Source organism: Pongo abelii, chromosome 12 (genome assembly GCF_028885655.2).
Source record: "Pongo abelii isolate AG06213 chromosome 12, NHGRI_mPonAbe1-v2.0_pri, whole genome shotgun sequence".
Taxonomy (NCBI): Eukaryota; Metazoa; Chordata; class Mammalia; order Primates; family Hominidae; genus Pongo; species Pongo abelii.
In genome coordinates, this window is record NC_071997.2 from 64,409,256 (window position 1) to 64,435,540 (window position 26,285).

A 26,285-nucleotide genomic window follows, 5' to 3' on the forward strand; every position below is an offset into this window, starting at 1 on the left:
CACTCTCACTAAGAATCCCCAGGATTAAGATCTCCTTGCTGTGCACAAATCATCGGAATGAATTAAACATGTAATTGAAAGGCTCATCGTGTGCTACTCGAATGCTTTGCTGTACCAGAAATAAAATGAAAATGAAATCATTTTCTCTTTCAAATAAATATTATATACAGCAGGCTTCACTGGCTCCATTAGTACTGTCCAATTGCACAGAGGCGATTATATTATTTATAACACGTGCAGATACTAAGAGGCTCCTTCAACTTCAGGCAGACAAGTACTGTAACATTTTTCCTCCTTACCCCCCAACCCAGGATTTCTTGCTGACTCTCTCCCTTTCCTTCTAAAATCTACAGACTGTTTATTTTATTCTATTTTTATTTTTTACAGACTCCAGAGCAAGCAGCCATTTTCAGTGGGTGTTTCTTTGCTCAATATCTTGAGCAAGTCAAAGCTAGCATGGTCATGAGGCTGGTCTATTTTGAGCAAGTTGAAGCCAGTACCATCACAAGATCGGTATGAAAATTCCTTACTATACTCTGGTTGGGTCATGATTTGTTTGCAGGTTGCTTTCTGTCTTAGTACATTTTGTATTGCTATATGGGAATACATATAGCTTGGGGAATTTATAAAAAAAAAAAGGTTTATTTGGCTCACAATTCTGCTGGCTGAAATGATCAAGGTTGGGCATCTGGTGAGGGCCTCGGGCTGCTTCCACTCCCGGCAGAAGGCAAAGAGAACCTGGCATGTGCAGAGATCACGTGGCGAGAGAGGAAGCAAGAGAGGGGTGGGAGGTGCAGGCTCTCTTTAACAACCAGCTCTAGTGGGAACTAACAGAGTGAAAGCTTGTTCACCTCTGAGTGAAGGCGTAAACCTATTCATGAGGATCCACCCACATGACCCATACCTCCCATTAGGCTCTCCTCCAATACTGAGGATCAAATTTCAACATGAGGTTTGGAGGGTACCAATATCCAAACCATAGCACCTTCTCTGTATAAACTTAGGCACCTAGGGTGTGTTGTCAGTAAGTAAAATGCCTTTCAGATCAGTCACTAACCCTGTAATAAGTTCTATAACACTACAAGGAGACTCCAGTTAGGAAGGTCCTTATCACCTTGCTCTACAATATGATAAGAAAGAAATAATCATTATCATTCAATAAGCATTTACAGGTAAACATGCCTGATAACAATAATTTAAGTAGATCCTTAGAATGACCCCATACAGCAGATGCACTTGAATGTGTGTTCCGAGCTAGGGAATCTAGGAGTAGCCAACCCAGAGATTTGTTCCTTGTCTATGATAAAGATCTAAGCCTCTATCCTCTCCCCTGGAACACGGGCCATGCAGGGGATTGAAGCCCTGAGTTTTGAGGTAAATGAAGGTTATCAGGTGGAGCTCATTAGGGAGGGGGTGTTAAGTGAAAATGCTGTATAGACTGCATGCTGTTTGCAGGCATTTGTGGTTTTCCTGCCCAGCCTGCAGCCACTGGACTGTACGTAAGGTAGATATGTCATGCAGCCCACTCCCAGTGGACTGTTCTTTACATAAAGCAGTTCTGTCCAGCCCACCACCACTGGACTCCCTTGTATGTGAGCCCCTAGTAAATCCCCACTTCTCACTTGCTGGCTCTGGGTTTCTTCTTTGGCCTCTTGAACCTGGTAGCATCCCTATTGAGGTTAATAGGGGTTCAGCACAACAGTCAGGGGCTTCACACACATCATTTCTAATCTGATGGGAAAATTGGGGAACAATGATGTTAAATAATTTGCTCAATGCCACCCTGTAAAAAGTAGAGCCAACAGTGAACCCACATTTTCTGGCACCTAAACATGAGCTTTTTTTTTTTTTTTAAACCTGTAGTGGTTTTAAAAGAAATGGCTACAAATTTTTTGACTCTTCACATTGAGAGGTTTGGTCTATATTCCCTCCCTTTAAATCTGGGTGGGCTTGTGACAGTGGAGTTTGACAGCAGTGATGCTGTGTGATGTTTGAAACTGGGTTACAAAGACCATGGGCTCTGCCTTGTTTGCTAGAACATTTGCTCTTGGAACCTTGAACAACCAGGTAGGAAGCCTGACTGTCCAGATGCCACATTGCTGCATGGAAGCCAAAGCCACATGGACAGGTCACATGTGTAAGCCTTGTAGCTACCATTGACAGCTCTAGCTCAACACAAACTTTGAGGCACCCCAATTTAGGCAACAGATGTGCAATTGTAAAAGCTTCAGATGATTTCAGCCTTCAGCATTTAATTACCCCCAGACATTTGACTCTTCCCACCTGAAGCCCTAGCTTTGTGAAACATAGGCAGACTGTCCTTGTGTCCTATGCTAATTTCTGACCACAGAATCCTAAGCATAATAAAATCCTTATTGCTTTGTGCCACTGAATTTGGGGTGATTTGTTACGTAGCAGTATTTTGTAGAATTGAAAGGGATCTTGTTTGTTGACTAATCTACCTTCTACTAAATAAGCAGAATCTCATCTATTTCTAATTGAAAGGCTACACATTAGTGGTGAATGTGCTAAATCTGGCATTCAGAAAGGTTTTGTTTGGCCCCCAAAATTTTGAGTTTTAACAATTTTTCAATTTTATATAAAACGTGAATTTCCAGCTTTTCTGGGAAAATCAGATGATATGGAAACACTGGACCTTCCCTCGGTAAGAAAACAGTCCCATGTTTCTTAGTAGCAGCTATCTCCTTCAGTGGGCTTCTGTTCTCTGGTGCTAGAGGCTCCAGTACTCTCTCGCTTGCATTACTGGTTCTCTTCACTGCCTGCTTACTATACGTATTTGTGTTTGTAGATCAAGAGGTAGATGATACTATAGCTTATATTTGAGTATTGAAAGGTACTTGATAATTCTTGTTTCTTCTGCTTTTATCTTCCAAAATTCAAGTTTGGTTTGCATTATCATAATCTATTTTGCATGGACAGTAATTTTAGTGATGGCTATAATACCTTTTAAGGCTATAAAATAGTACAGCTTAAGATAAGCACACCATGTCAAATCTTATATTTAAACATTCATCTGTCAGGATAAAGAAAGATGGAAGAGAAGTTACCTGCTTAATTAGGAAATGAAAATAGCTCTATCCTACACTCAGTTTTAGAAAAGGAGGCTGTGCTTCAATTGCAGACTTACTGCTTAGTCTGTTCAGGACTTATGAATGATTTTTTTTTTTTTTCTGGAGGAAGATCCTTCTTTGCCAGAGCCTTTGCTGGAAAAGAATTTGGATTTTGGTATGGATTTATCCCTTTGTGGTTCCTGAGTTGAAATCCAGCTCTTTTGTGCAGCCATGATGTATCATTTGATTTAGAAGGCCATTAGTGAAAGTAGCTGCTATTTACTTTGCTGGGGATAGCAGAATATTAATGTGACTGCTTGCCAAGTATCTTAAGGTGCAAGAGGAAGTGAAGAAGAAATATTATTTTACTGAATACTTAAAATTCAGACCAGAGCAGAATAACCCATATCTATTTCCATTGGCAGTATAGCAGAGGGGTATGTCTTCAAATTTTTTTTCACTCAAATTTAAGGACTACACAATGGGAAGTGATTACTAAGGGAAGTCATGGAAATGCTTCATTTGGAGATATTTATTTAAAAAAAAAACACAAGGCTTTCTAGATAGAAGAAAGTCATTACAGCTTTGGAGTAGAGCAGAGGGTTATAAGGAAGGCCAATGAAAACTTGATGACCTTTTGAAATTTCCACTAGAGCCTTAATAGCTGCTATATACCTTGATCAGTGACCACAGACCCATAGTAGAAGGCCTTAACAAAATTGGCTTGAAATTGGGTGTGTATTGGATGGTCATTATTACTACAGCTGATTGGCATTTACTGTTAGAATTGTGTTCTGATGAGGTTAATGCAATCTTGATACCTATTTATGGTTTCAGATTATTCCTTTTGTCCTGTCCAGCATGATGTAAATCACAACGAGGACTGTCAACCTCATAGGCAAAGTGCTACATAGCAATGCTGTGGTTTTAGCTTATGACTTTTATGTATAGGTCTCATATTTTAGGAAAATTATTAAAGTCAGTATGTGGATACTTGCTGAGAGGAGTTCCAGCAAGGGGTAATGGATGCTGATTATAATAATGTTTTTGGCCATAAATATTAGAAATTAGTCTTGAATAACTAATCTACTACTGGGTAAGTGATATGGTTTGGATGTTTGTCCCCTCTAAATTTCATGTTGAAATGTGATCCCCAGTGTTGGAGGCAGGGTCTGGTGGAAGGTGCCTGGGTCATGGGGGTGGATCTCTCATGAATGGCTGGATGTCCTCCCATAGTAATGAGCTACTGTGAGATCTGATTGTTAAAAAGAGTCTGGGGCCTACTTCCTCTCTTTCATGCTCTCTCACCATGTAATGTGCTTGTTCCCCCTTTGCCTTCTACAATGATCGGAAGCTTCCTGAGTCTTCGCCAGAAGCAGATGCTGGCACCATGCTTCCAGCACAGTCTGTAGAATTGTGAGCCAAATAAATATTTTTTCTTTAAAAATTGGGCAGTTTCTGGTATTCCTTTATAGCAACATAAAATGGACTAACACAGTAAGCCACTGAGAATAGTCATAGAAAATCATAGGTGGACACAAATGACAGAGATTTCTTTCCATGAAACAATCATGCCATTTTTTATTATCAAAAAATGAAAGAATAATACAGCTTTCTCCACATTCCATGAGATACCCTCCCCCTTTAGTAGCCATGTGAATTTTCTTTCTTTTTTTCACAGAAATATTAATCTAGTCCTTAACTTCTATTGATTAAATCCAGTCCCACTGTGGTGGTCTGTGATAGACTTCCTGTAGGCTTTTTTTTTTTTTTTTTCCAGAAATAAACCACTTCATTCCCCAATTGTGGGAGTGTTACTAGCAGAAAACTAGCTGCCTGTCCCCTTGTCAGAATAAAATCCCTCACAAAGTTACCATCCTTCCAGGAGTGACACACGTTATATTCAATAACTGATCAGAGTAGGAATATGCAAAATTCCACAAGACTGTCCTCACTTCTGACACCAATTTTGGGGTTGAGGGGTCCCCAAGACCACCTTCAGGTTTAATAATTCACTAGAAGGAGTCACTAAAAGCAGTTATGCTGCTGATTCAGTTTATTGTAGCAAAAATATACAGATTACAATAATCTAAGGACAGAGTCTCACAGGAGAGAGGAAAGTTCCACGCATAGAACTTATAGTTATCCTTTTCCAGTGAAATAGTGGACAAAATTTTCCTAGAAACAATGTGTGAGAAAACACATGAAGGTAAGCTCACCTGTGTTTTGGTGTCCAGAATCTTTATGTGGGGCTCCATCACATAGACATGATTGACTGCCCACATGGCTGACCTTAGTTTCCAGTCTGTCTGGAGGTTGAGCTGGTACCTCATGATTCAGAGCACCCACCATAAATCACATTGTTAGACCACCTTCTGAGGCCCAAGGCCCTTAGATGAACAAGGACACTTTTATCAGGCAGGACACTCCAAGGGCTTAGGAATAACTTCCCAGGAGCTGTGGTCTAAAGCCAAACTTCTCTTTGGGCAAGGTTAAATTTTTTACTCTACAAAATAGATATAGCACTCTCCCCCAGCTTGGGACAACTCTTAAGGGACATCCTAGTTGCAGAACTCACTCTGGAGTCAGCTGAGGCCTCCTTTGAGACTACGGTGCAGCACAACTTTTTTCTCTGCCAAATCCTGTTTTCCTCCCTTCCTTTCCAAAGGTGTCAATTGATGATTATGTCTTAACAATTCACCTTCATGCTATTCTCTATCTCAGGATTCACCTCCAAGGGAACTCAACTTACAACAGTTAGTGCCACAAGTGGTCAAGAAAGCAGAGGCTGGGATGGGATTTTAGAGCTGGATCACTTGCTGCCCAGTTGCCAGTAAAGAGCCTATCACTGATAGAAGGTGGAGCATAGATAACTCCTGACACAAATCACAACATAGCAGTGCTATAGTTAAAATTTTCACTGACAGTGAATTAGAATTGCATCCTGGTGATCAATCAGGCACAGAGAAATTCCAGGAAAACATTAACTCCGAAGAGGTGGAACTGGGTGGCTACTGCTAAACTTAATGTTCTAGAAAAAGATGGCAAGAAGTGAGTGTTTAATTATCAACTAAAACTTAAGTGTAAAATCTAGAAGACATTCTCTGTAGCTTATAAAGAGGCTCTCATCTTGTGGGGGTGGCAGTAAAGGGAAGCAGCACTAGGGTGACCAACTATCCTAGTTTTCTCAGGACTGAAGGGTTCCCAAGATGTGAGACTTTCCGTTTCAAAACCAGGAAAGCCCCAGGCAAATTGAGATAAATTGTTCACCCTAGGCGATATGGAAAACTGAAGATGAAGCCCAGTTTCACTGTAAAAATGACTGCATTCCAAAGAAGGTTTAACTCCCAACCAAGGTAGGTTGGCTAGGCCAAAGTTGGGAAAGAATCTTACCATGTAGGATGGAGACATCTAGGTTGATGCACCCCAAAATCTTGAATCCCCAGGTTCCTCTAAAACTTCTGAGACCAGAAGAGTGGCCCACTTTACCTTATTAAGGGCCAATACTTCCCTCTGGTTTGAAGATAGTGCACAGGGCCCTCCCACCCAAAACAATACCCCTCTCCAGGACATTCCCTACACCATCTCCTGAGTTTGTCACAGTATAATCAAGCTAAAGACATGCTGGGCCTGAGAAGAAAGTAAAGGGATTAAGCCCTAGAGGAGCTGCAGGATCTAGCCAGGATGTACCAACAGCTGGGACAGTACTCATGGGACTGAGTTATGAGGGTGCCTGATCAAGGAGAACATGGAAAACAGGGCTGGATAAGGGAGAGTTTGTTGATTTGGGAATGCTCTCTTGAGATATGGACTTTTGTTTCCTGGCAAGGACTCTGAGAGATGGTTTGAACATAATAATAAGGATGGCTCCTGGAAGTACATTAGGTGAGGTAGAAATGCAAGATTGTCATGGCAGATGAGTTTGGAAGAAGGGATTAAAAGGCTCGAAGAAGTACATATGTTAGAAGAGGATATACCATAAAATGCCAGAAAACCAACCAGAGGACTATGTTGTATGGCAGGGCCCATAGAACGCAGCATTTTCCAAAGCAATAAGAGAAGCATTTGTGAGACAGGCACCAGCATCACTAAGAAATTCAATGGCCAGGTGCAATGGTACATGCCTGTAGTCCCAGCTTCTTGGGAGGCTGAGGCAGGGGGATTGCTTGAGCCCAGGAGTTTGAGTCCAGCCTGGGTAACATAGCAAGACATCATCACTAAAGAAAAAAAAATTCAGTGTTAGGCCAGAGCTGAAGGTAGGAAATGACATTATAGACTGGACTCACTGGTAAAAACCACATTTTTCAGTGGCAAAAACCACAATTACTTTTGCACCAACCTAATAGCAAGAAGGATGATAAGACTCTGAAACAATAGAGGCCAAGTGGCAGAGTTTAATTATCAGAGAAGGGTAGATACAATTATCTTAATGACTGGAAGGCCTGACATGAAGATAATGATGGGGATATTTAATAGAACTAGCATCCTTCAGGGAAAAACAGGTAGCCAATGATGGTACTACTCACATTGTATAAATTAAATAAATCAAGGATGAATGATGAGGGTGCTGAGGGCAATCATGCATTAAAAGTGACCATTTTTTCCCAGTTTCCTAACATGAGGATCCATTGCTTGAAGGAGGGATCAAGTCCTCAGGAGGATGGACCCAGCAAAACCACTGCAGATAGACACTGCAAATATCAAATGAGAGATAATTCCCTCAGTCCTTCTTCAAAGTGGCCTCCATTCATTTAATCAAGTGGCTATGAACTGGGGAAAAGAGAATGCCAAGAGCTGTCAGATGTTTGTTCCAAGTTGACATTGATACCTAGAGACTCCAAGTGTCAACATCTCTGTCTCTTCCCCTTCACCTCCTTGTTATAGTGAGAGCATACAAATGGCAAGTCACAAATATGGTTCTGGTCCAAATTCATCTCACAGTGGTTCCATTGAGATGCAACTGATAGTTACTTCCCCACTCCCTGAATGTACAATTGGAAAAGACATGCTTACTTGGTGGTTGTCACAACATCTGCATAGATCCTTGACCTATGGGGTAAGAGCTATCATAATGGTGAAGGACAGTTCTCTGGGTGGCCTTGGACCAACATGGGTTTTCCCCTTTTCTAGCTTGTAGTTCCCAAGAATAACAGTGGAATGTATAGAAAGGCAACATACTGAGATAAGGAGAAACGGCTACAACAGCCTGGGTCTGTTCCAGTCCTTCCTAGAAACAGGATGTCTTTCAACCCTTTAGCCCAGCAATTCCTGTGCCCTGGGGTGTAAAACCCAGGGTAGGCTGCTTTACAAGGTCTCTTAGCTGTGGTGCAACTGGGGAAAGTACAGACCAGACTGTATCCACCCCAGACAGTTTTTCTAAGCCTCAGGCAATGAGCTCACAGTGAATGCTAGGCTTCTGTTATTCCTTACTGCCTATCTATAGTAAACTGATTTCATGTAATTTGCTCTGTGTGAGAGTGCTGTCTCACTGGACTTAAGCAAGTAGTGAAAGTGCAGCCCAAAAAGCAATGGTTTGAAGTGGTAACCAGTGCACAGTGAACCTGCTTTACAAATGGGGAAAGCCAAATGGAAACCTCTGAAACTGCCTCCACCCCTGGCCAAGATATCTTGGGGGAGGGAGAGAATGAGAGAAATTAGTGCTACCCTTCAAGACTTTAAGATGCAGGATGATCCCTGTCATATTCCCACTTAATTCACCAGACTATCCCCTGCAAAAAACTAGATAAATCCTAAAGGACGATAGTAAACTATTGCAAGTTCAACCACGTAGCAGCCCCAATGGCTACTGTGGTACTTTTGCTGGAGCAGATCAACATAATATTGGGTATATGATATGAGGTCATTCATCTGGCAAATGAATTCTTCTCCATCCTCCTCAAAGATGATCAGAAACAATTGGTATTCAGTTGCAATGGACAACAGCATACCTTTACAATTGGACCCCAGAACTATGTTAACTCTCCCACTCTGTTATAGTCAAAAGAGACCAGGAGTGTTTGGTGAAAAGAGTATTGATTAATGTATGCTCAATCTGCCTTGTTTAGCCAAAAGTCAGGTTATTTTTCTAGTAGCACTATGGGAAGAAGGAGCAGATGCCTTCTGAGGAGCTACAATTTCCATTACTGAGAGTATCCTAGCATAAACTAAGTGCTTGCTTGTCATGGCCATTGTGGCGATGACTTATGTTTCTGATGGAGGTGCTTGAAATTGTCAGCCTTGAGATTCTCTGATTTTGAAAATGAGAGATTAAAAAAAGTGAGGCTGGGCTATTGACTTTGGAAGAGCACTTTCAGGTGGATATTTTGAGTCAGGAGCCAAGAAGTAATCAAGTTCCAATTGTTTAGTGGTATGGGCTTAAGTAGGTTAAATGGCATGTGCCTCAGAAAACAGTCCATCTCTTGGATGTCTACTTTAAACACATCTCAATCTCTTCAGGATGTCTTTGATTATGGCTGTTCATAAGTTAATATCCTTTGGCTTTATCTCTTATTCCACTCACTGGTGGTGGTGACCAGTTTGGCAGAAGTTTCAGCCGGCCTCATGGCTGCAGTTATCAGGTGTGTGGTGTGTTCTTCACTCTGCATCTTCTCTATTATAAGTTGGGGTTCCTTCAGGATTGCTTGTCACTCAGGCAGATGCAACCCAAAGTTGCACAAGAGGTTACAGTCCGTGGGACAACCCTCAACCAATGAGAAATAGGAGATGATGGAGCTACGCTTTCTCTTTTCTTCCCTGGTGGACAACACAGGCGTCTCAATATGGTGCCCAAAGATCCAACACCCAGTCTCATGTAATGGTGGTCAACTCAATAAGGCATCCTTATGTTAGCTATTTCCTCCTCCCAATTTCTTTCCTCTTGCTCCCTACTTCTGCCTTCTGGATCACATTCCCAAATAAACAAATTGCACTCAAGCCTTCATTTCATATTCTGCTTTTGGGGGGAATATGAGGTATGTTCTGAAATATGATTATCTCATAGATGCTTCCAGTCAGATGCTACCAAGAACTATGTTATTGGGATACAATCTCTTGTGTGTGTATGTGTGTGTGTGTGTGTGTGTGTGTGTCCTTCTCTATTCTTATTTTCTAATCTACATAAAACAAGGCAAAATGGGTCCAGTTCCATTTCAAGAAAGAAATTCATTAAGGAATAATAGTAGTGAACATTCTTTGGTTGATCCTTATATGTCAAGCATTGTGCTAAGTGATTTATATACATTATCTAACATCTTACCTTAATTCTATGGGAGAAGAACTATTATTGTTCCTATTTACATTTAAGGAAATGGAGGCTGAGAAAATATTAGTAACTTTCTGTATGTGGCTTGGCTGGTGAATAGTGAAGCCAGGAGGCCATCTGATTCCACTGTTTGGTTTCACAGCAGAGTTCTTAAACACTAGAAATCCACAGATGCAAATCAATATTAGGCCCCAGGGAATGATTAATGGTGTTTGATTACCAACATTTAATGTGCGAGCATTGGGATGGGATTGCACACAGAGTCGATTTTTCTGAAGCAGCCTATAGAGAACAGGTGTCTCCTCCAGCAGGGGTGGAAGGTCTCATTCACCAGACAGGGAAGGTCAGCTCCTTTCAGGTTTTGTCTGATTGCTGGAAAAGGAAGAGTACTGTGATGTTTATTTACGGTTATATATAATTTTTATGATTATTTATGATATTTGTAAATAGATGGCTCTCCCTGGTAATTTATGGAAGTTTCTTGGATTTTTAATCACAGAGATGGCCTTAAAAATAATTTCAGTCTGTCACTGGAGGACAAATAAATGGTGTTTGCCATGTCAGGCTTCAAGTAGGAGTGGCTGGTAACACCTAGGAAACAAAACAAATAGGATTAGGTAATTTACAAAAGTGCTTCATTTTTCAAAACCTCACTTTCCTCACTTCTTCATCTTATTCTGAAGTATAATGTTTGTCTTAATTAGAAGAAACGGGTGGTGACTCGGAAGGCAAACAGATCCATTATTCTTCAAGAAATGTTCTAATCCTTCAGCCTGAGGTCAGGCTGTATGGATAATAGATACCCTGGGAGGGGAAGCATTTTTTTGTTTTAAACTGCTGCTTTAGCAAACATCTCCTTTTCCCCATCCCATCAGCTTCCAAAGCAACCCACAAATGTCTTTCCAAGGAGTATACACAGAATCCAGACTCTAGACCCAGCCCTGGTGCACATGCTTGGGCTGAAATATTTTAGGGCCTTTGATGATAGCCGTCATACAAGCCATATCTGTTCTCCAGAACTAGGCTCAACCAAACAAGGGAAGGGTGGAATTTCCTTTCGATTATCTTTCAAAATATATAGTCATTAGTGCATCCCAAAGTTTAAAGTATGCATGTAAAATTGTATGTGTCATATGACACAGAGTTATTCATGTGAACCAATTTTATTAGTTTCCAGGGATTCTGTCCCCAAATTAAAATGAAATGAGAACCACTGTGATGAGAACCATAACTACTGAATTCTGTGTCCTTGAGAAACTTACTTAGGCTTTCTGAGCATGTGCTAAGGTGACAGAGGATTCAAAGATGAACCAGATGCAGAACATGACCTCCAGAAACTCACAGAATAGTGGAGGGGGTGTCAGCAAATATACATAAATAACTAAAATATGAGATAGAGAAAGGAAAACTTCCTTTTGGTAGAGTGTTATAGGAGTTTAAAAGTGAGGTTATTCCAAGCTGAAAGGAGCAAGAGAGGCTGTGCAGAATCCTCTGAATTTAGTCTTGAAGAGAGGGTTGGATTTAAACACCCAGGGGCTGGGTTGTGAAAGCTATTCCAGAAAGAAGGAATAGCCTGTGTCAAAGCTGAGGTGTGACAACACTAGTGTGTGTGGGCAGCAGTACAAGGATTTTGAGAGCAGGCAAACCGGGGAAGGATGGTGGAGGGATGTGCCCATTGGATGGAGAATTGTGGAGGACCCTCATGGATGACAATCTTTCATCAAATGAGGCTGTGACTTGCCCAAGGTCACATGGCTAGCAGTTGACAGTAGGGTGGATTGCAGCCGCGGTCCCCTGATTCTCAGACAAGTCAATTTTCTGCATCTCTTCTTCACTTTACATTACAAGGAATTTCTAACTTTGCTTTATTTTTGGTCATCTATGACAGATATGTTGCGAGCCCATTTCCTGAGGTTAAAGGTAGTCTGGTCCTGAGGTTAAAGGCAGTCTGGTCCTGAGGGCTTAGCCCAGGAAATCTACCCATTTTGTGGCACACTATGAATAGGTTTGCTCTTACTTTCCTGCCACCCTCCTCTCACCTGTTAGGATACCAGTGGGGCCAGGGCTGAGCCAGTAAGGACTCCATAACAGGCACGTGGCCGAGGGTATGTGTGTGCGAGAGAGGAGGATGTGTGATGTGTACGTGCTTATATGCCTGATGTCTCTGTACCAAGGCCAAATGTGAATTACCTTGGGGCTTTTGTTCACTCAGCTTGACATGGGCAAAAAGCCAGCACAAAGAAGAATTCTACTTTGCCCTAAAGTGTGTTTACTTCTGGGCTTATGCAGAGCTCAGGAAACAGGGAATACTTCATTGACTACGAAAGCCCTTCCTTGTAGTGGGCTACATGCTGGCTTAGTTGAGAGAGAGAGGCAAATAATTGGTTAAATTCAAACATTGGAAAGGACCTTAGAAATCATCTGCCAAATGCTTTCCATGACAGCACATGGCTTCCTGAAGCAGGCTAATACCTGCCTCTCAGGGTTAGTCTGCTGGTCAACAAATAGTAATTAAGAGCTCAGTATCTGCCAGACAGGGATGTTGTGAGGATAAAGTGAGGTAATGCCAGTCAAGTGCCCAGCACAGTGAGGGCACCCACGCAGTTAAGAAGAGGTGGCTTCCCCAATGTGGAGCAGGGTTCTGGAAGCCTAGGAACCCGACACACAAATATATCCAGGCAGTTATTCTGGCCTGCAACTCTGCATTCCCCTCTCTTTCATGTTGTCACCTGATACCCTGATTTTACAAACTTAGCATCCAGTGCACCAAAACCAGGGATCAGATTTTAGTGTTTTCTGTTCAGTCCTTCCTGTGTTTTGTAGTGTGTGTGTGTGTGTGTGTGTGTGTGTGTGTTTTGTAGTGTGTGTGTGTGTGTGTGTGTGTGTGTGTGCTGGGTAGGGGGTTAGTCTTTGTTTTTAATGTGATTAATTAGTTCTTTTCCTTCTGTTTTTGACTGCTTTTGATTTAGTGTTTGTATTAGTTTCCTAGGGCTGCTGTAACACATTTTCAAACTGGATGGCTTAAAACAACTTCTCAGAGTTCTGGGGCTTGAAGTCTGAAATCAAGGTGTGGGCAGGGCCATGCTCTCCTGAAACCTGTCAGGGAGTCCTCCCTTGACTCCTAGCTTCTGGTGTCTTTCAGCTGTCCTTGATGTTCCTCCATTTGTAGCTGCATCACTCTAATCTCTGCCTCCATTGTCAATGGCTTTCCCCCAGTGCAGCTCAGTGTGCTCCCATTGCCTTCTTATAAGAATACCAGTCATTAGACTTAGGACCCACTGTAATCCATTATGGCCCCATCTTAACTAATTAACCTGCAAAGACCTTGTTTTCAAATAAAGGCATTTTCTGAGATTTCAAGTGGACACAAATTTTTGGTGACACTATTCAGCCCAGTAGGGTATAGACAGTCCCCAATTTATGATGGTTTGACTCATATAATTTCTTGCCTTTATGATTATGTGAAAGCTATAGGTACTTAGTAGAAACTCTATTTTGAGCACCCGTACAACCATTCTGTTTTTCACTAGTACAGTATTCAATAAATTACATGGGATATTCAATCCTTTTTAATAAAATAGGCTTTGTGTAGATAATTTTGCTGAACTGCAGGCTAATATCAGTGTTCTGAGCACATTTAAGGCCAGGCTAAGTTATGATGGCTGGTAGACTAGATGTATTAAATGCATTTTTGACTTATGATATTTTCAACTTATGTGAACTTATTGGGATGTGACCCTATTGTAAACCAAGGTGAATTTATATTTGTAAAGGAATTTTCCAAGAGAAGAAAGGGTCCATATTGGATGAAGAGTAAACATTATTGTCTTTCTTCTGCATCCTGTTTCTCTGAACTCTAGATGACCTGGGGTGCCTGTGTTACAAAGCACTAAAGGACTGATCAGTCTTGACCAAGCATCCCTGGTTCACTGTGGTTCCTTTGTACCTGTCCAAAAGAAGTTATTTTTAAAAAGGTGGATTCCTGGCCTGGCTCTGACATTTTCTACTGATGTAACTTCAAACAAATCTTGTAATCACTTTGAGCTCAGTTTCCTCCCTAAGAACTAAGAATAGCAATAGTGCCTGCCTGTGCTATTTCCACAGGGTGTTGGTGAGGAGCAAGCGAGAGGACATGTGAAACATCCTTGCCCATTTGCTGATCAGCACCTCCATGCATCTAAAATGAGGGTGATCTTTCAAAAACACTCACCTAGGCTGGGTGTGGTGTCTCACGCCTGTAGTCTCAGCATTCTGGGAGGCTGAGGCAGGCAGATTGCTTGAACTCAGGAGTTCAAGACCAGCCTGGGCAAAAATGAGCCAGGCATGGTGGCATGTGCCTATAGTCCCAGCTAATCAGGAGGCTAAGGTGGGAGAATGGCTTGAGCCTGGGGGATTGAGGCTGCAGTGAGCTGTGTTCATGCCACTGCACTCTAGCCTGGCTGACAAAGCAAGAACCTGTCTCAAAAAAACAAAAACGAAAACAAAACACTCATCTAATCCTTTCACTTCCTTGTTTAAATACTCTAATTGCTCCTTCATGTTTAGAATAAAGCCCAAACTTATTCCTACAGCTTAAAAAAGCCCTGTAGGATCTGGCCCCAACATACCTTTCCAGTCTCAGAGCTCACTACAAGTCTCATCTCTCCCATGTACCCTTCACTAACTCTTCCGGCTCATACCTGCAAGCTTATTTTCTGAACCACTAGGTTAGCACTTGATTATATTTTGTCTGAAATTATTCTTTGATGGTTTCTTGTAGGAGGGTCTAATCTAGTGAAAGCTGTAGAAGCACAGCAAATAAAAGAAGAGAAGTCTAGTTGAAGTAAGGATGTTTCACCTGCCTATCTCTCTCATTTTAATGTCACCTCTTTGCTCTTTTCACTGACTTTCTCGTCACATATTTGGTAGCCCTGAGGCTTTCTTGAGCACCACTTAAAAACCATTGTATGGATTTCAGATTCAAGATGGCAGAAGTTTTCTCTCTCTCTCTCTGTCACTCAGATGGCATTAAAATTATAGTAATAATCTTTAAAAACTATAAACTTATAACAACCAGAAGAAACAAAGACATGTGGTGGTAGCAATGCTCTAATGGTTGGTATCTTTCAAAACATCTTTGGAAGGTAGAAAACCTATGAAGAAATAATTGATAGAACTGAGTGAAGAAAGCTTCAGGGTAGGAATGTACACTTGGGTGTTAGCAAAAGGAGAACACCTATTGCTCAATATAATGATAGAGAGGCTCTACCCGATGAGACAGTGGGCATCAGAGTGAGAGTAGAAAGTGGGGCTGAAAACAGAAGACTAACTGAAGATTCATGGAGCTGTCGACTCTACTCCTTCCATGTTTTCTGTGCAACCAAGGACAGCCCTTGTCCTTTAGCTGAATCTTCTCTCAATAAATTGAAAATAATCATTGGGGGAGAGGTAGTGTGGGGATTACTGTCCCAGAGTAAAGCTCTTCTCATTCTGGAATGGAGGGGTCCAAGTGTAATGACTGGTTTCCCACCTGTTCACTTGAAACAAATTATGTCATTATGAGCCAAACCCTTGTGCACAGAGCTCCTTATTTGCTGTTCTGTTGCCACCTTCTCAAATATGAGAAGATATCCGAAGGTTATCAGAACTCTTAAGCAAAGCCCATAACATAAAAGAGAAAGGCCAAGGTAAACAAGCAAAAGTGAAACTGAATGAAGTGGAAATAATTCAAAGGACAGAGAAACACTTAAAAAAAAATCTAGTTTCTTCAGAGGGATTTGAGAAAATAATGCATCTATAAAACAGGTGAGAATGCAATGAAAAAGAAAAAAAGGATAAAATAAGAAAGATCTTGGGAAATATAAAGGATGATTGCTAACAAAATAAATTGATGTAAGAACTAGAAGACAAAGGGAAGTAAATCACTAATAGCTAAGAATAAAAAGAAAGAGAGAGAGAAAGAAGAAAGGAAGAAAATATAAATAATTGAAAGAAAGAAAAGATGAGAGAATCAATTTAGGAATCACATCCTCTGAATAATAGATTGGCTTTTATAGAAGTTCCTAAATTGGCAGAGGAAACCAGAGAAGAGGAAGTTATTAAGTAAATAAGAAAAGAAAATTTCTAAGTACTGAAGGGAGATATGAGTCTTCAGATTAAAAGACCTACTAAATATTAGATGAAATAAATTTAAAAAGATCCATACCAATACAAATATTCATGCAGTTTTGCTTCACTGGAGATAAATTGATGATCTTGAAAGTTTCCAGACAAGAAAAGCAGGGGACTTAGAACAAGAATCAGTCTGGCATTAAACTTCTTAATAGCAACACTGGATACTAGAAAAATGGAGCAATGCTTTCTAGAGCTCTGACTGAATGTGATTTTTGTCCTAAAATTCTATACCTAGACAAGCTATCAACAAGTTTTAGGTCAGAATAAGGATCATTTTTTTGAAGTACTCAGAAAGATTATAACCATAGATTCTTTGTTAGGAAGCTGTTAGAGAACGTGTTTGAGAAGAAAAAATCAAAGGAGTGAACAAGGAAAGAGGAAGTCATGGAGACAATGCCTCCAACCCGGAAGAGCAGCAAAGAGAAATTCCAGCCTGACAGCTCGGTCCTGGGCACAGGGAGAAATTAGTACATATTGGAGAGAAAAGACAGGGGATGCTGTGTAAGAGATGTTGGCAGTGTGGGGGACGGAGGATTTTATAGATTAAATTGTATATTAAGAACTTTGGGCCAGGCATTGTGGCCCATGCCTATAATCCCAAGACTTTAGGAGGCTGAGGTGGTTGGATTATCACTTGATCCCAGGAGTTCGAGACCATCCTGGGCAACATAGGGAGACTCCGTCTCTACGAAAAATAAAAAATTTAGCTGGATATGGTGGCATGCACCTGTGGTCTCAGCTATGCAGGAGGCTGAGGAGGGAGGATTGCCTGCAGCCAGGAGATAGAGGCTGCAGTGAGCTATGATGGCACCATTGTACCCCAGCCTGGGCAACAGAGTGAGACCGTGTCTTAAAAAAAAAAAAAAAAAAAGAACTTTGAAAATTGCGAGATTATTTTAACATTATGGAAAATAAGAAAAAGGGGAGAAAAATCAGAAACTTCGGAAAAACAACGACAACAATAAAACAGTATGAGAAAGGCCTGGTCCAAATATAAAGCAAACTCACTGTGGCATGATTTTGGCCAATTAATGGAATGGATGTGAAGAAGGATAATCCATTTGATCTAGATGCCAGAAGTATTATTCTCTGGTTTTCAGCTTTTAGAATCCACATGTACAAATCATGGAGGACTAAACTATGGTTACAAACAGAGCACAAATATTATTCATTTTGATAATATAAACATTGCAGGTTTAACTGACAGAGGTTGGGGAGTAGAAGCGAGGAAGAAGGAAAGAGTTGTGAATAGTTGATGGAACAAGACATGAGGCTTCAACATGCCACTTGAACTTGTAAAAATTGATTGGATGAACTGAAAACGGGGCTGTAACTACATTGGATGAGAAGTGGGAAGGGAAGAAAGGTAGGGGTGGTATAGGTGAGTTAAATTTTCATCCATCATGGTGGAAGTCAGTAGACAATGATGAAAGGTAATAAATCAAGAAATGCAGCTATATATTAATTATATAGAGATTGGAAGTAATCACCAGGAGAAATAAAAATAGGAATGATTAAAAGTACTTCTCTAGGAAAAGTACTTTCTCTAGGAAACAGGACTGTGTGGGGCCGGGGTGTACATTTTCATTATAAGTCTCTTATAGTATTTGTCATTCCAACTATGTGCATATTTCTTATATAACATTTTTTTTAAAAAACAGACAGCCATATACGCAAAGAAAACTACTAGATGACCTTTGAAACTTGCTTTTAGCCCTCAATTTCAATTATACGTAGCTGAAATTTCAGCTTAGCTGAATATAACTGTAATTAAAAATCTCAACTGCCTAATGGCAGCCAATTAGCTAGAGCTGTCAGGAGCCAAAAAGAATGATGGGCAGTTTGAAGACTTTGCTATAAGGCTTGGCAACAAACTGGCAAAGATTCCCGCTCTCTGACTCCTCCTTCATGTCTTCTAATCTAAAGGAGGCAGCAGGATTTATAGCAGGATCCTTGGCTTTGGACTTTACTGCAGACCTCCATTCAAGTCTTGGCGCCACCACTTATTGCCTGGGAGACCTTGGGCAAGTTATTTAACCTTTCTGAACCTATATTTTGTCAGCTGCAAAATGAGGATGCCACCTCCCTTACAGTGTTATTATAAAGATTGAATGAAATAATGTAAGTAATGATCACACTATAGTGCCTGGCTCACTTTAGATAGTCAATATATGGTAGCTATTAGGGAGAAACACAAAATTTTAGGTGGTGGAAATACTTGCTGTCCTGAAAATATGTAGGGCTTTTCTACTTGGCAGAATTTGAAGCATTGATGTAAAATCTTCTATCCTAACCCTTGCAATCACCTTGCTAGGAATAATAGGCAGCAGCTATGTTACCACTCCCACCCCTGGCAGACATAACTAATTGATCTCAGCATTTTTTTCCTGAAGGATGTGGCTTCAGGATCCTTTTTAGTATGGCTTTTGAGATAGTCGTTGCCAATCAATCAGAACTGGTACTTAAGGTAAAAATTGTTTTTCATCTTTGACTAGACGTATATGAGATCCGTCAGGATAATCAGTTCTTCCAATGACTGGGTGACCACATAGTCACATGCAGGTAACAGTGTGTTCTATGTTGATGCACAGTGACTTCCCCATTGGTGCTTGAAATGTCATAGTTCCTGGAACTTCATGGACAACATTGTTGTAGGAAGGCTTTTACTAACTCTACGCCAGGTAGTTTCCCTCCCTGGGAGTTTGTCACTGTTAGTAGGCTAGGAACTCTGGAGAATGAGGATAAAGACTTGGGGACTCTAGGAACATCAAGGAACTGTTTGGGATATAAGGGGTTAAATGGTAAGTGGGACCTCAAATGCACTTGATTTCAAGAACTGCAACTTCCAGATGCCAGTCAAATCCTTAGTTCTGTTAACTGTCCTAATACTAGGTGGCCAAATGTTCTTGAATGTCTTTGCTAGGCTGCTTGCCTCCCAGGCACCCTTCTCCCCAGGTTACTTCCTACTGAAAAGCCCTTCAAAGGGTTTTTTCCTTAAGTCTGCAGACACTTTCCCATTCACCCACCCATGATAGCTTTTAAGTCTCTAAATCTTAATGCTGACGCTACTATAGTATGGTTTCCTAACAATCCATGCAGGGCAGATGGGGTTGGCGGAGGGAGAGTCCATATATGGGTTGGATGGAAACTCCTTAAATGTTTTGAGCCAAACAGGCTACACCTGAGTTTAGAAGAACACATTGTTTTCTCCTCCATCAAGAGATTGCAAACTTTTGTCTCAGGGCAGTTGGCCTTCACTGATGTTGGCTTAAAATTATTATTTAATTGCTGCCTCCTTTATGCTTCATCTGAGAACTAAACAAAACCCAAAGCCAGCTCCTTGAGCTGGTGACATTTAGAACCAGAGAGATTTCTCAGGGAAACAAATTTTAAGCTGCACTTGTGGATAGATGGAAAGCACACACAGACACCCCTCCCTGTCTAATACACACACTCATAGCTGATTGATTCAGGGTTGTATATTTGCTTGGTTTTCTTTTACACATCTACTTATTCTAAGCTTTCAAATGGAATATCTTCCAAGAAGGAAATAATGCGTGAGAAGAAACATACATGCAGACACCCATCCCCCACCCCAATTTCTGTAGGGGTGGAGGGATGTGTGTGGGTGGGGAGAATGAGAATGTGAAATCAAAAGAATGATTAAGAGAATTTGACAAAGAAAACGACTTCTTCCACCCATTTAACAGCCACATTAATTCACTTGGATGATCAAATGCAAAAGACTAAGAGAATTACAACATTTTCCAGGCCAAGAAATAGTAATTATTCAGAGGAAAATCTTGGCAAAATGAGGAATAAACCAAGCAAAAACTGCAAGAGAGAGGGGGAGAGAGAAAAAGGGAGAGAGAAAGACACACACACACACACACACACACACACACACACACACACACACAGAGAGAGACTGAAGAACAAAAAAGCCAAGTTAGACCACAGTGTTTGGGCAGGCTTTGTACATTTTGCATCCTCTTAGTTTAAAAGGAAACAAAAATAGAAAAAAGTCAAAGTTTTCATTTTAACAAGAAATGGAAAACTGGTGGTTGTGATAATCCTTGGTCTCCCCTTCACAGTCGTTCTGTGCCATTTTCCTGGTAGAAGTAACAGAGGTCAGCTGAGGAAAGGGTGAATTCTCAAGACTGTGCATGTGGGAGCTTGTGTCATTCTATACGGACTGTTCCTATTTAAGTGCTGGGTTTTATTTTTAAAAGCTCTGCTGTCCCCTGATAGAAGGAGGGAGTGGAAGTGGGAAGAGGTAACGTGTGAACAAGGTTAGAAGCAGAAAGAAAAAGGAAGGAGAAGAAAAAGATAAGTCCAATTTTCTTTGGAAGTGTATTGTATTGTTAGGCTTGCCTGGCTCTGTTCCAGGGACTCAATTGAAAGTGAATTTCTCTTATTGAATTCCGTCCAGAGAGATCATAACCTCAAAAGGCTACTATTACCCAGAGGGCTTCAGATGGAATCATTTGTGCATGACTCTTGAAATGCAAGGAGTCACAATTGTCATTTGACAACACCGGACCGTCAGGCCAGCTCCTTTCAGGGCAGGGGAATTGTTGACATAATCTGGCCCCTGGTACCCTTCAGAGGGACCAGTCTCTCCATTTCTTGTGCTTTTTTGCTCAGCAGGTGCAGCAGCAAAAAAAAAAAAAAAAAAAAAAAAAAAAAAAAAATCACGGAGTTTCACAGAACCACAGCTAACAACAACAACAAAAAAAACAACTCTGGCTGATTTAAACATCAAATGCTTACCCTGTACAAGAAAATAAGGGATATAGGTCATGATACAGGTCTTCAGATCTTCGGAGTCCTTGGAACTAAGTTCATCTTTTTTAGCCAAAAGACGCAGTGAAAATATAATAACCCCCTACAAAACTCGTAGAAACCAAAATAGAGGCTAAATGAAGATACTAAGAGATGGGCTAAGACTTTGGGAAGGGAGGGGAAAAAATCAAAGCTGCCTCTTCGATTTGTCTGGGTAGTTTCTTCTTCTTTTGAACTGGCACAGCAAGAAGGCTTGCATGATGTGAACGATAACAGTGGCTTTTGAAATGTTTCCTACTCCATCTCATTTTCCTTCTTTTTATCCATTCCCTTCTTCCTCTTTAACCTTCTCATTCCATTCATTGCAGCCTGTATTCCTTCTTCTTTTTCTCCCTTTCTTTCAGCATTAAGTAGTGGGAGTTGCTTCCGAAGCTTAGCTCTGATAATAAACCTCTTGTGTGGTGACTCCATTTATTCTTAGATACACACAACCTGTTTTGAATAGGGCTATGGAGAGAAACTCAAATAGAATTAACCATTCTTTTCAGCGGTTGTTGAATACCAGCTTTCGTTCTCAAAATCAAGTTTCAATGACTGGTTTCTTTTGAACAAAGTGCAAAGGAATTTAGAATAATAAGTGTAACAAGATGGAGAAAATTTTATTCACCAGTATTCTTCTTGAGAAAAACACTGTATGCGTTTGGGAGAATTACTTTGATAAACCACTTTGGCTGGGGATTAAGGCCCCAAAGTATACTAAAGTAACAAAAGATGGTCACTAAACTGCCTTTGAAGGAGGGTAGGTCCTGTTACTTGGGGAGTCCTTTGTTTTGCTGAATTCAGTGATTAGTGTGATAGGGCAGTCTGGAAGAGGAGGAGGAGGAGGAGGAGCCTGAAGGAGGAAATTGGGGATGTTGAGAGGAGAGAATGTGGGAAAATGAGAGAGGACAAGCAAAAGAGAAACCCCAAAGGTCTTCATAGCTAAGGTGTGTGTATGAGTTATGTTCAACTTTTTATCACAAAAATCTGAAACGTATTAAAAAATAGAATACTATAATGAACCCTGCCACATGCACATTCCTGGCCAAATTCTTATTACATTTGTATCTTCAATGTTCTTCTTCCTCTCTCTTATTTTGAAGCAAATCCAAGAGGAACTTAGAAGGAAAGAAATGTTCAGTGGGAGTTGTAAAGTTGCTTGCTGTGGTCTGTTTCATACCTTGTATAAGGCCTTCCATAAAGAGTCCCTTGGTCACTCATACTTAAGTGAATAGGTTGGTCTCTTTTTTTTTTAAACTTTCATTTTAGGTTTGGGGGTACATGTGAAGGTGTGTTACACAGGCAAACTCGTGTTACAGGGGTTTGTTGTACAGATTATTTCATCACCAGGTACTAAGCTCAGTACCCAAGAGCTATCTTTTCTGCTCCTTTCCCTCCTCCCATCCTCCACCTTCAAGTAGACCCCAGTGTCTGCTGTTTCCTTCTTTGTGTTCATTAGTTATCATCATTTAGCTCCCACTTATAAGTGAGAACATGTGGTATTTGGTTCTGTGTTCCTGTGCTAGTTTGCTAAGGATAATAGCCTCCAGCTCCACCCATGTTCTTGCAAAAGACATGATCTCATTCTTTTTTTATGGCTGCATAGTATTCCATGGTGTATATTACCATATTTTCTTTATCCAATCTGTTGTTGATGGGCATTTACGTTGATTCCATGTCTTTGCTATTGTGAATAGTGCTGCAATGAACATTCATGTGATTATGTCTTTATGATAGAATGATTTACATTCCCCTGGGTATATACCCAGTAATGGGATTGCTGGGTTGAAGGGTAATTCTGCATTGAGCCCTTTGAGGAATTGCCATACTACTTTCCACAATGGTTGAACTAATTTACACTCCCACTAACAGTGTATAAGCATTCCCTTTTCTCCGCAATCTTGTCAGCATCTGTTATTTTTTGACTTTTTAATAATAGCCATTCTGACTGGTGTGAGATGGTATCTCATTGTAGTTTTAATTTGCATTTCTCTAATGATCAGTGATACTGAGCTTTGTTTCATAGGCTTGTTGGCCACATGTATGTCTTTTGCAAATTATCTGTTCATGTCCTTTGCCCACTTTTTAATGTAGTTGTTTGTTTTTCTCTTGTAAATTTGTTTAAGTTCCTTGCAGATGCTGGATATTAGACCTCTGTCAGATGCATAGTTTGCAAATATTTTCTCCTATTCTGTAGGTTGTCTGTTTACTCTGTTGATAGTTTCTTTTCCTTTGCAGAAACTCTTAAGTATAATTAGATCCTATTTCTCAGTTTTTGCTTTTGTTGCAATTGCTCTTAGTGTTGTTGTCATGAAATTTTTGCCTGTTCCTATGTCCAGGATGGTATTGCCTAGGTTGTCTTCCAGATTTTCATGGTTTTGGGGCTTGCATTTAAGTCTTTAATCCATCTTGAGTTGATTTTGGTATATGGTATAAGGAAGGTATCCAGCCTCAATCTTCTGTATATGGCTAGATAGTTAACCCTGCACCATTCATTCAATGGGGAGTCTTTTACTCACTGCTTGTTTTTGTCAGCTTTGTCAAAGAACAGATAGTCATAGGTGTGTGGCCTTTCTTTTGGGCTCTGTATTCTGTACATTGGTCTATGTATCTGTTTTTGTACAAGTACCATGCTGTTTTGGTTACTGTAGCTTTGTAGTATAGTTTGAAGTTGGGTAACATGATGCCTCCAGCTTTGTTCTTTTTGCTTAGGATTGCCTTGGCTATTTGGGCTATTTTTTGGTTTTATATGAATTTTAAGGTATTTTGTTCAAGTTCTGTAAAGAATGTCCTTGGTAGTTTGATAGGAATAGCATTGAATCTGTAAATTGCTTTAGGCAGTATGGCCATTTTAATGATATTGATTCTTCCTATCCATGAGCATGGAGTGTTTTTCCATTTGTTTGTGTCTTCCCTTATTTCTTTGAGCAGTGTTTTGTAATTCTCATTGTAGAGGTCTTTCACCTCCCTGGTTAGCTGTATTCCTAGGTATTTTATTCTTTTTCTGGCAATTGTGAATGGGATTGCCTTTCTGATTTGGCTCTCAGCTTGGCTGCTATTGATGTGTAGGAATGCCAGTGATTTTTGTATATTGATTTTGTATCCTGAAATTTTGCTGAAGTTTTATCAGCTGAAGGAGATTTTGAGCTGAAACTATGAGGTTTTCTAGATATAGAATCATGTCATCTGCAAGCAGAGAAAGCTTTACTTACTCTCTTCCTATCTGGATAGATTGGTCTTTGAGGGTGATAAGAACACGCTGTTGTGCATCATGGTTTAAGCAAGTTGAAGACAGTCACAGCACATGTGGATCCAGGACCCGGGTGATGAGGAATCAGCTGACAGATGAAGTTCTATAAATATTACAGATTTCAGCAAAGAAGAAAAATATGACTTAAAAACAAAATGTTAAAACATCTCTAGACAAGTGCCTTTGGAATTTTTCTGCTATCCACAATTTTAGATATACCTTCAAGTGTCTATTTACTAAATGAAGTGGTTCGATGATGTACACAGTGCACTTGATTGAAAGTTAGATTCTTTCATGACTCAATTATGAGCTATTGGTCAAATCATCTGCTGCTCTGGCTTGGTTGTTTTATTAATACTTGGCCTGTCTAATTCTCAGGGTTGTTGTGATTAGCAATTTTGGGAAATGCAAGCAAAAATGTTTTTAAAGTATGATGCTTTATAAAAAATGAACTAGAGTGTTAATGTTATTGAAAAAGGGCAGTGTAAGATTCTCCCATCTATACTCTGGGCCAAAAGAACTAACTTCATTTTTTAGGTTCTCAGGTTTTAACACAGGATTGCACATTTAGGATCTGAGGTCTTAACAAAAGAATTTACAGTGACACCCTTGGCTTCATCTTTGGACCACGCTTTCCTGGGGACTCTGATTCAATCTTTACTCAGAAGCCATTTCTTAATTTTAACATTGTTTGCCCTCTGAAGAGGCTGGGAATGTTCAAAACCGGCAAGTCTTGGTACCCTTTGTTTTAATTGTTCTTCTTTGAGGTCATCATTTTCTCTTGCATTTTACTGTAAGTGGTAAAAAGGAACCACGTAGTATCTCCAGTATTCTGGCTGAAAATTGCCTTAGCTAGCCACTTCATTAGTTACATTTTGTACCTTCCACATTACTATAGGTGACAGTGTTGCTAAACTCTGCCACTACATAAGGTTGATGTTTTTTGCCCATTCCTAAAAGGGTTCTCTCACTTTCTTTATTAGTAACCTTCTCAAAGTCCAAAGTTCTTCAAATAGCCTGTTCAAGGCACTTTCAGCTTTTGCTAACATTCTCCTTCAAGTCCTACAGCTTTGTAGCTTCTGTCCACTGCCTGGTTCCAAAGCCACGCACATATTTTTGGTTTTTGTTACAGTGGAACCTCACTTCCAGGTACCAAAATATATATTTTAATATAGATATAGATATAGATATATACAGAATATCTGTTCTGGTTCCAGACCACATGATTCTATATTTATATCTATCTATAACTATATAGATATATATTAGTTATCTAGTGCTGAACAACAAATTCCAAAACTTAGCGGCTTAAAACAATAAACATTGTCTCATAGTATTTGTGGTTCAGGAATCTGGGAGCAGCTTAGCTGGGTTGTACTGGCTCATGATCTCTCACAAGGCTGCAAGCAAGGTGTCAGTGGAGCTGCAATCACCTGAGGCTCGACTGGGCTACAGGATCCTCTTCCATGCTCATATATGTGGCGGTTGGCTGGAGGCTTCAGTTCCTTGCTATGTGGGCCTCTCCATAGCCTGCGTATAACATGGCAGTTGGCTTTCCTTAGAGCAAGTGATATGAGAGCACAAGAGAGCACTGCCACACTGCCTTTTGTGACCTAGTCTGAGTCACACAGTCACTTCTGCCTTATTCTAGTCATTAGAAGTGAGTCCTGAAGATCAGCCCACACTCAATGAGAAAGATTCCCAAGAGCATGAACACCAGGCTGTG

At 40.4% G+C, this 26,285-nt stretch overlaps 1 long non-coding RNA gene across 1 annotated transcript; it reads right to left on the minus strand.

Moving 5' to 3' along the window:
- Positions 1–10,566: 10,566 nt before the first annotated feature.
- Positions 10,567–26,117, minus strand: LOC129057589 (uncharacterized). The gene is made up of 3 exons (XR_008522227.1): positions 25,993–26,117; positions 24,522–24,662; positions 10,567–10,704 (listed from the first exon to the last, which is right to left on the minus strand). It is a non-coding gene; the product is annotated as an uncharacterized LOC129057589 (long non-coding RNA).
- Positions 26,118–26,285: the final 168 nt, after the last annotated feature.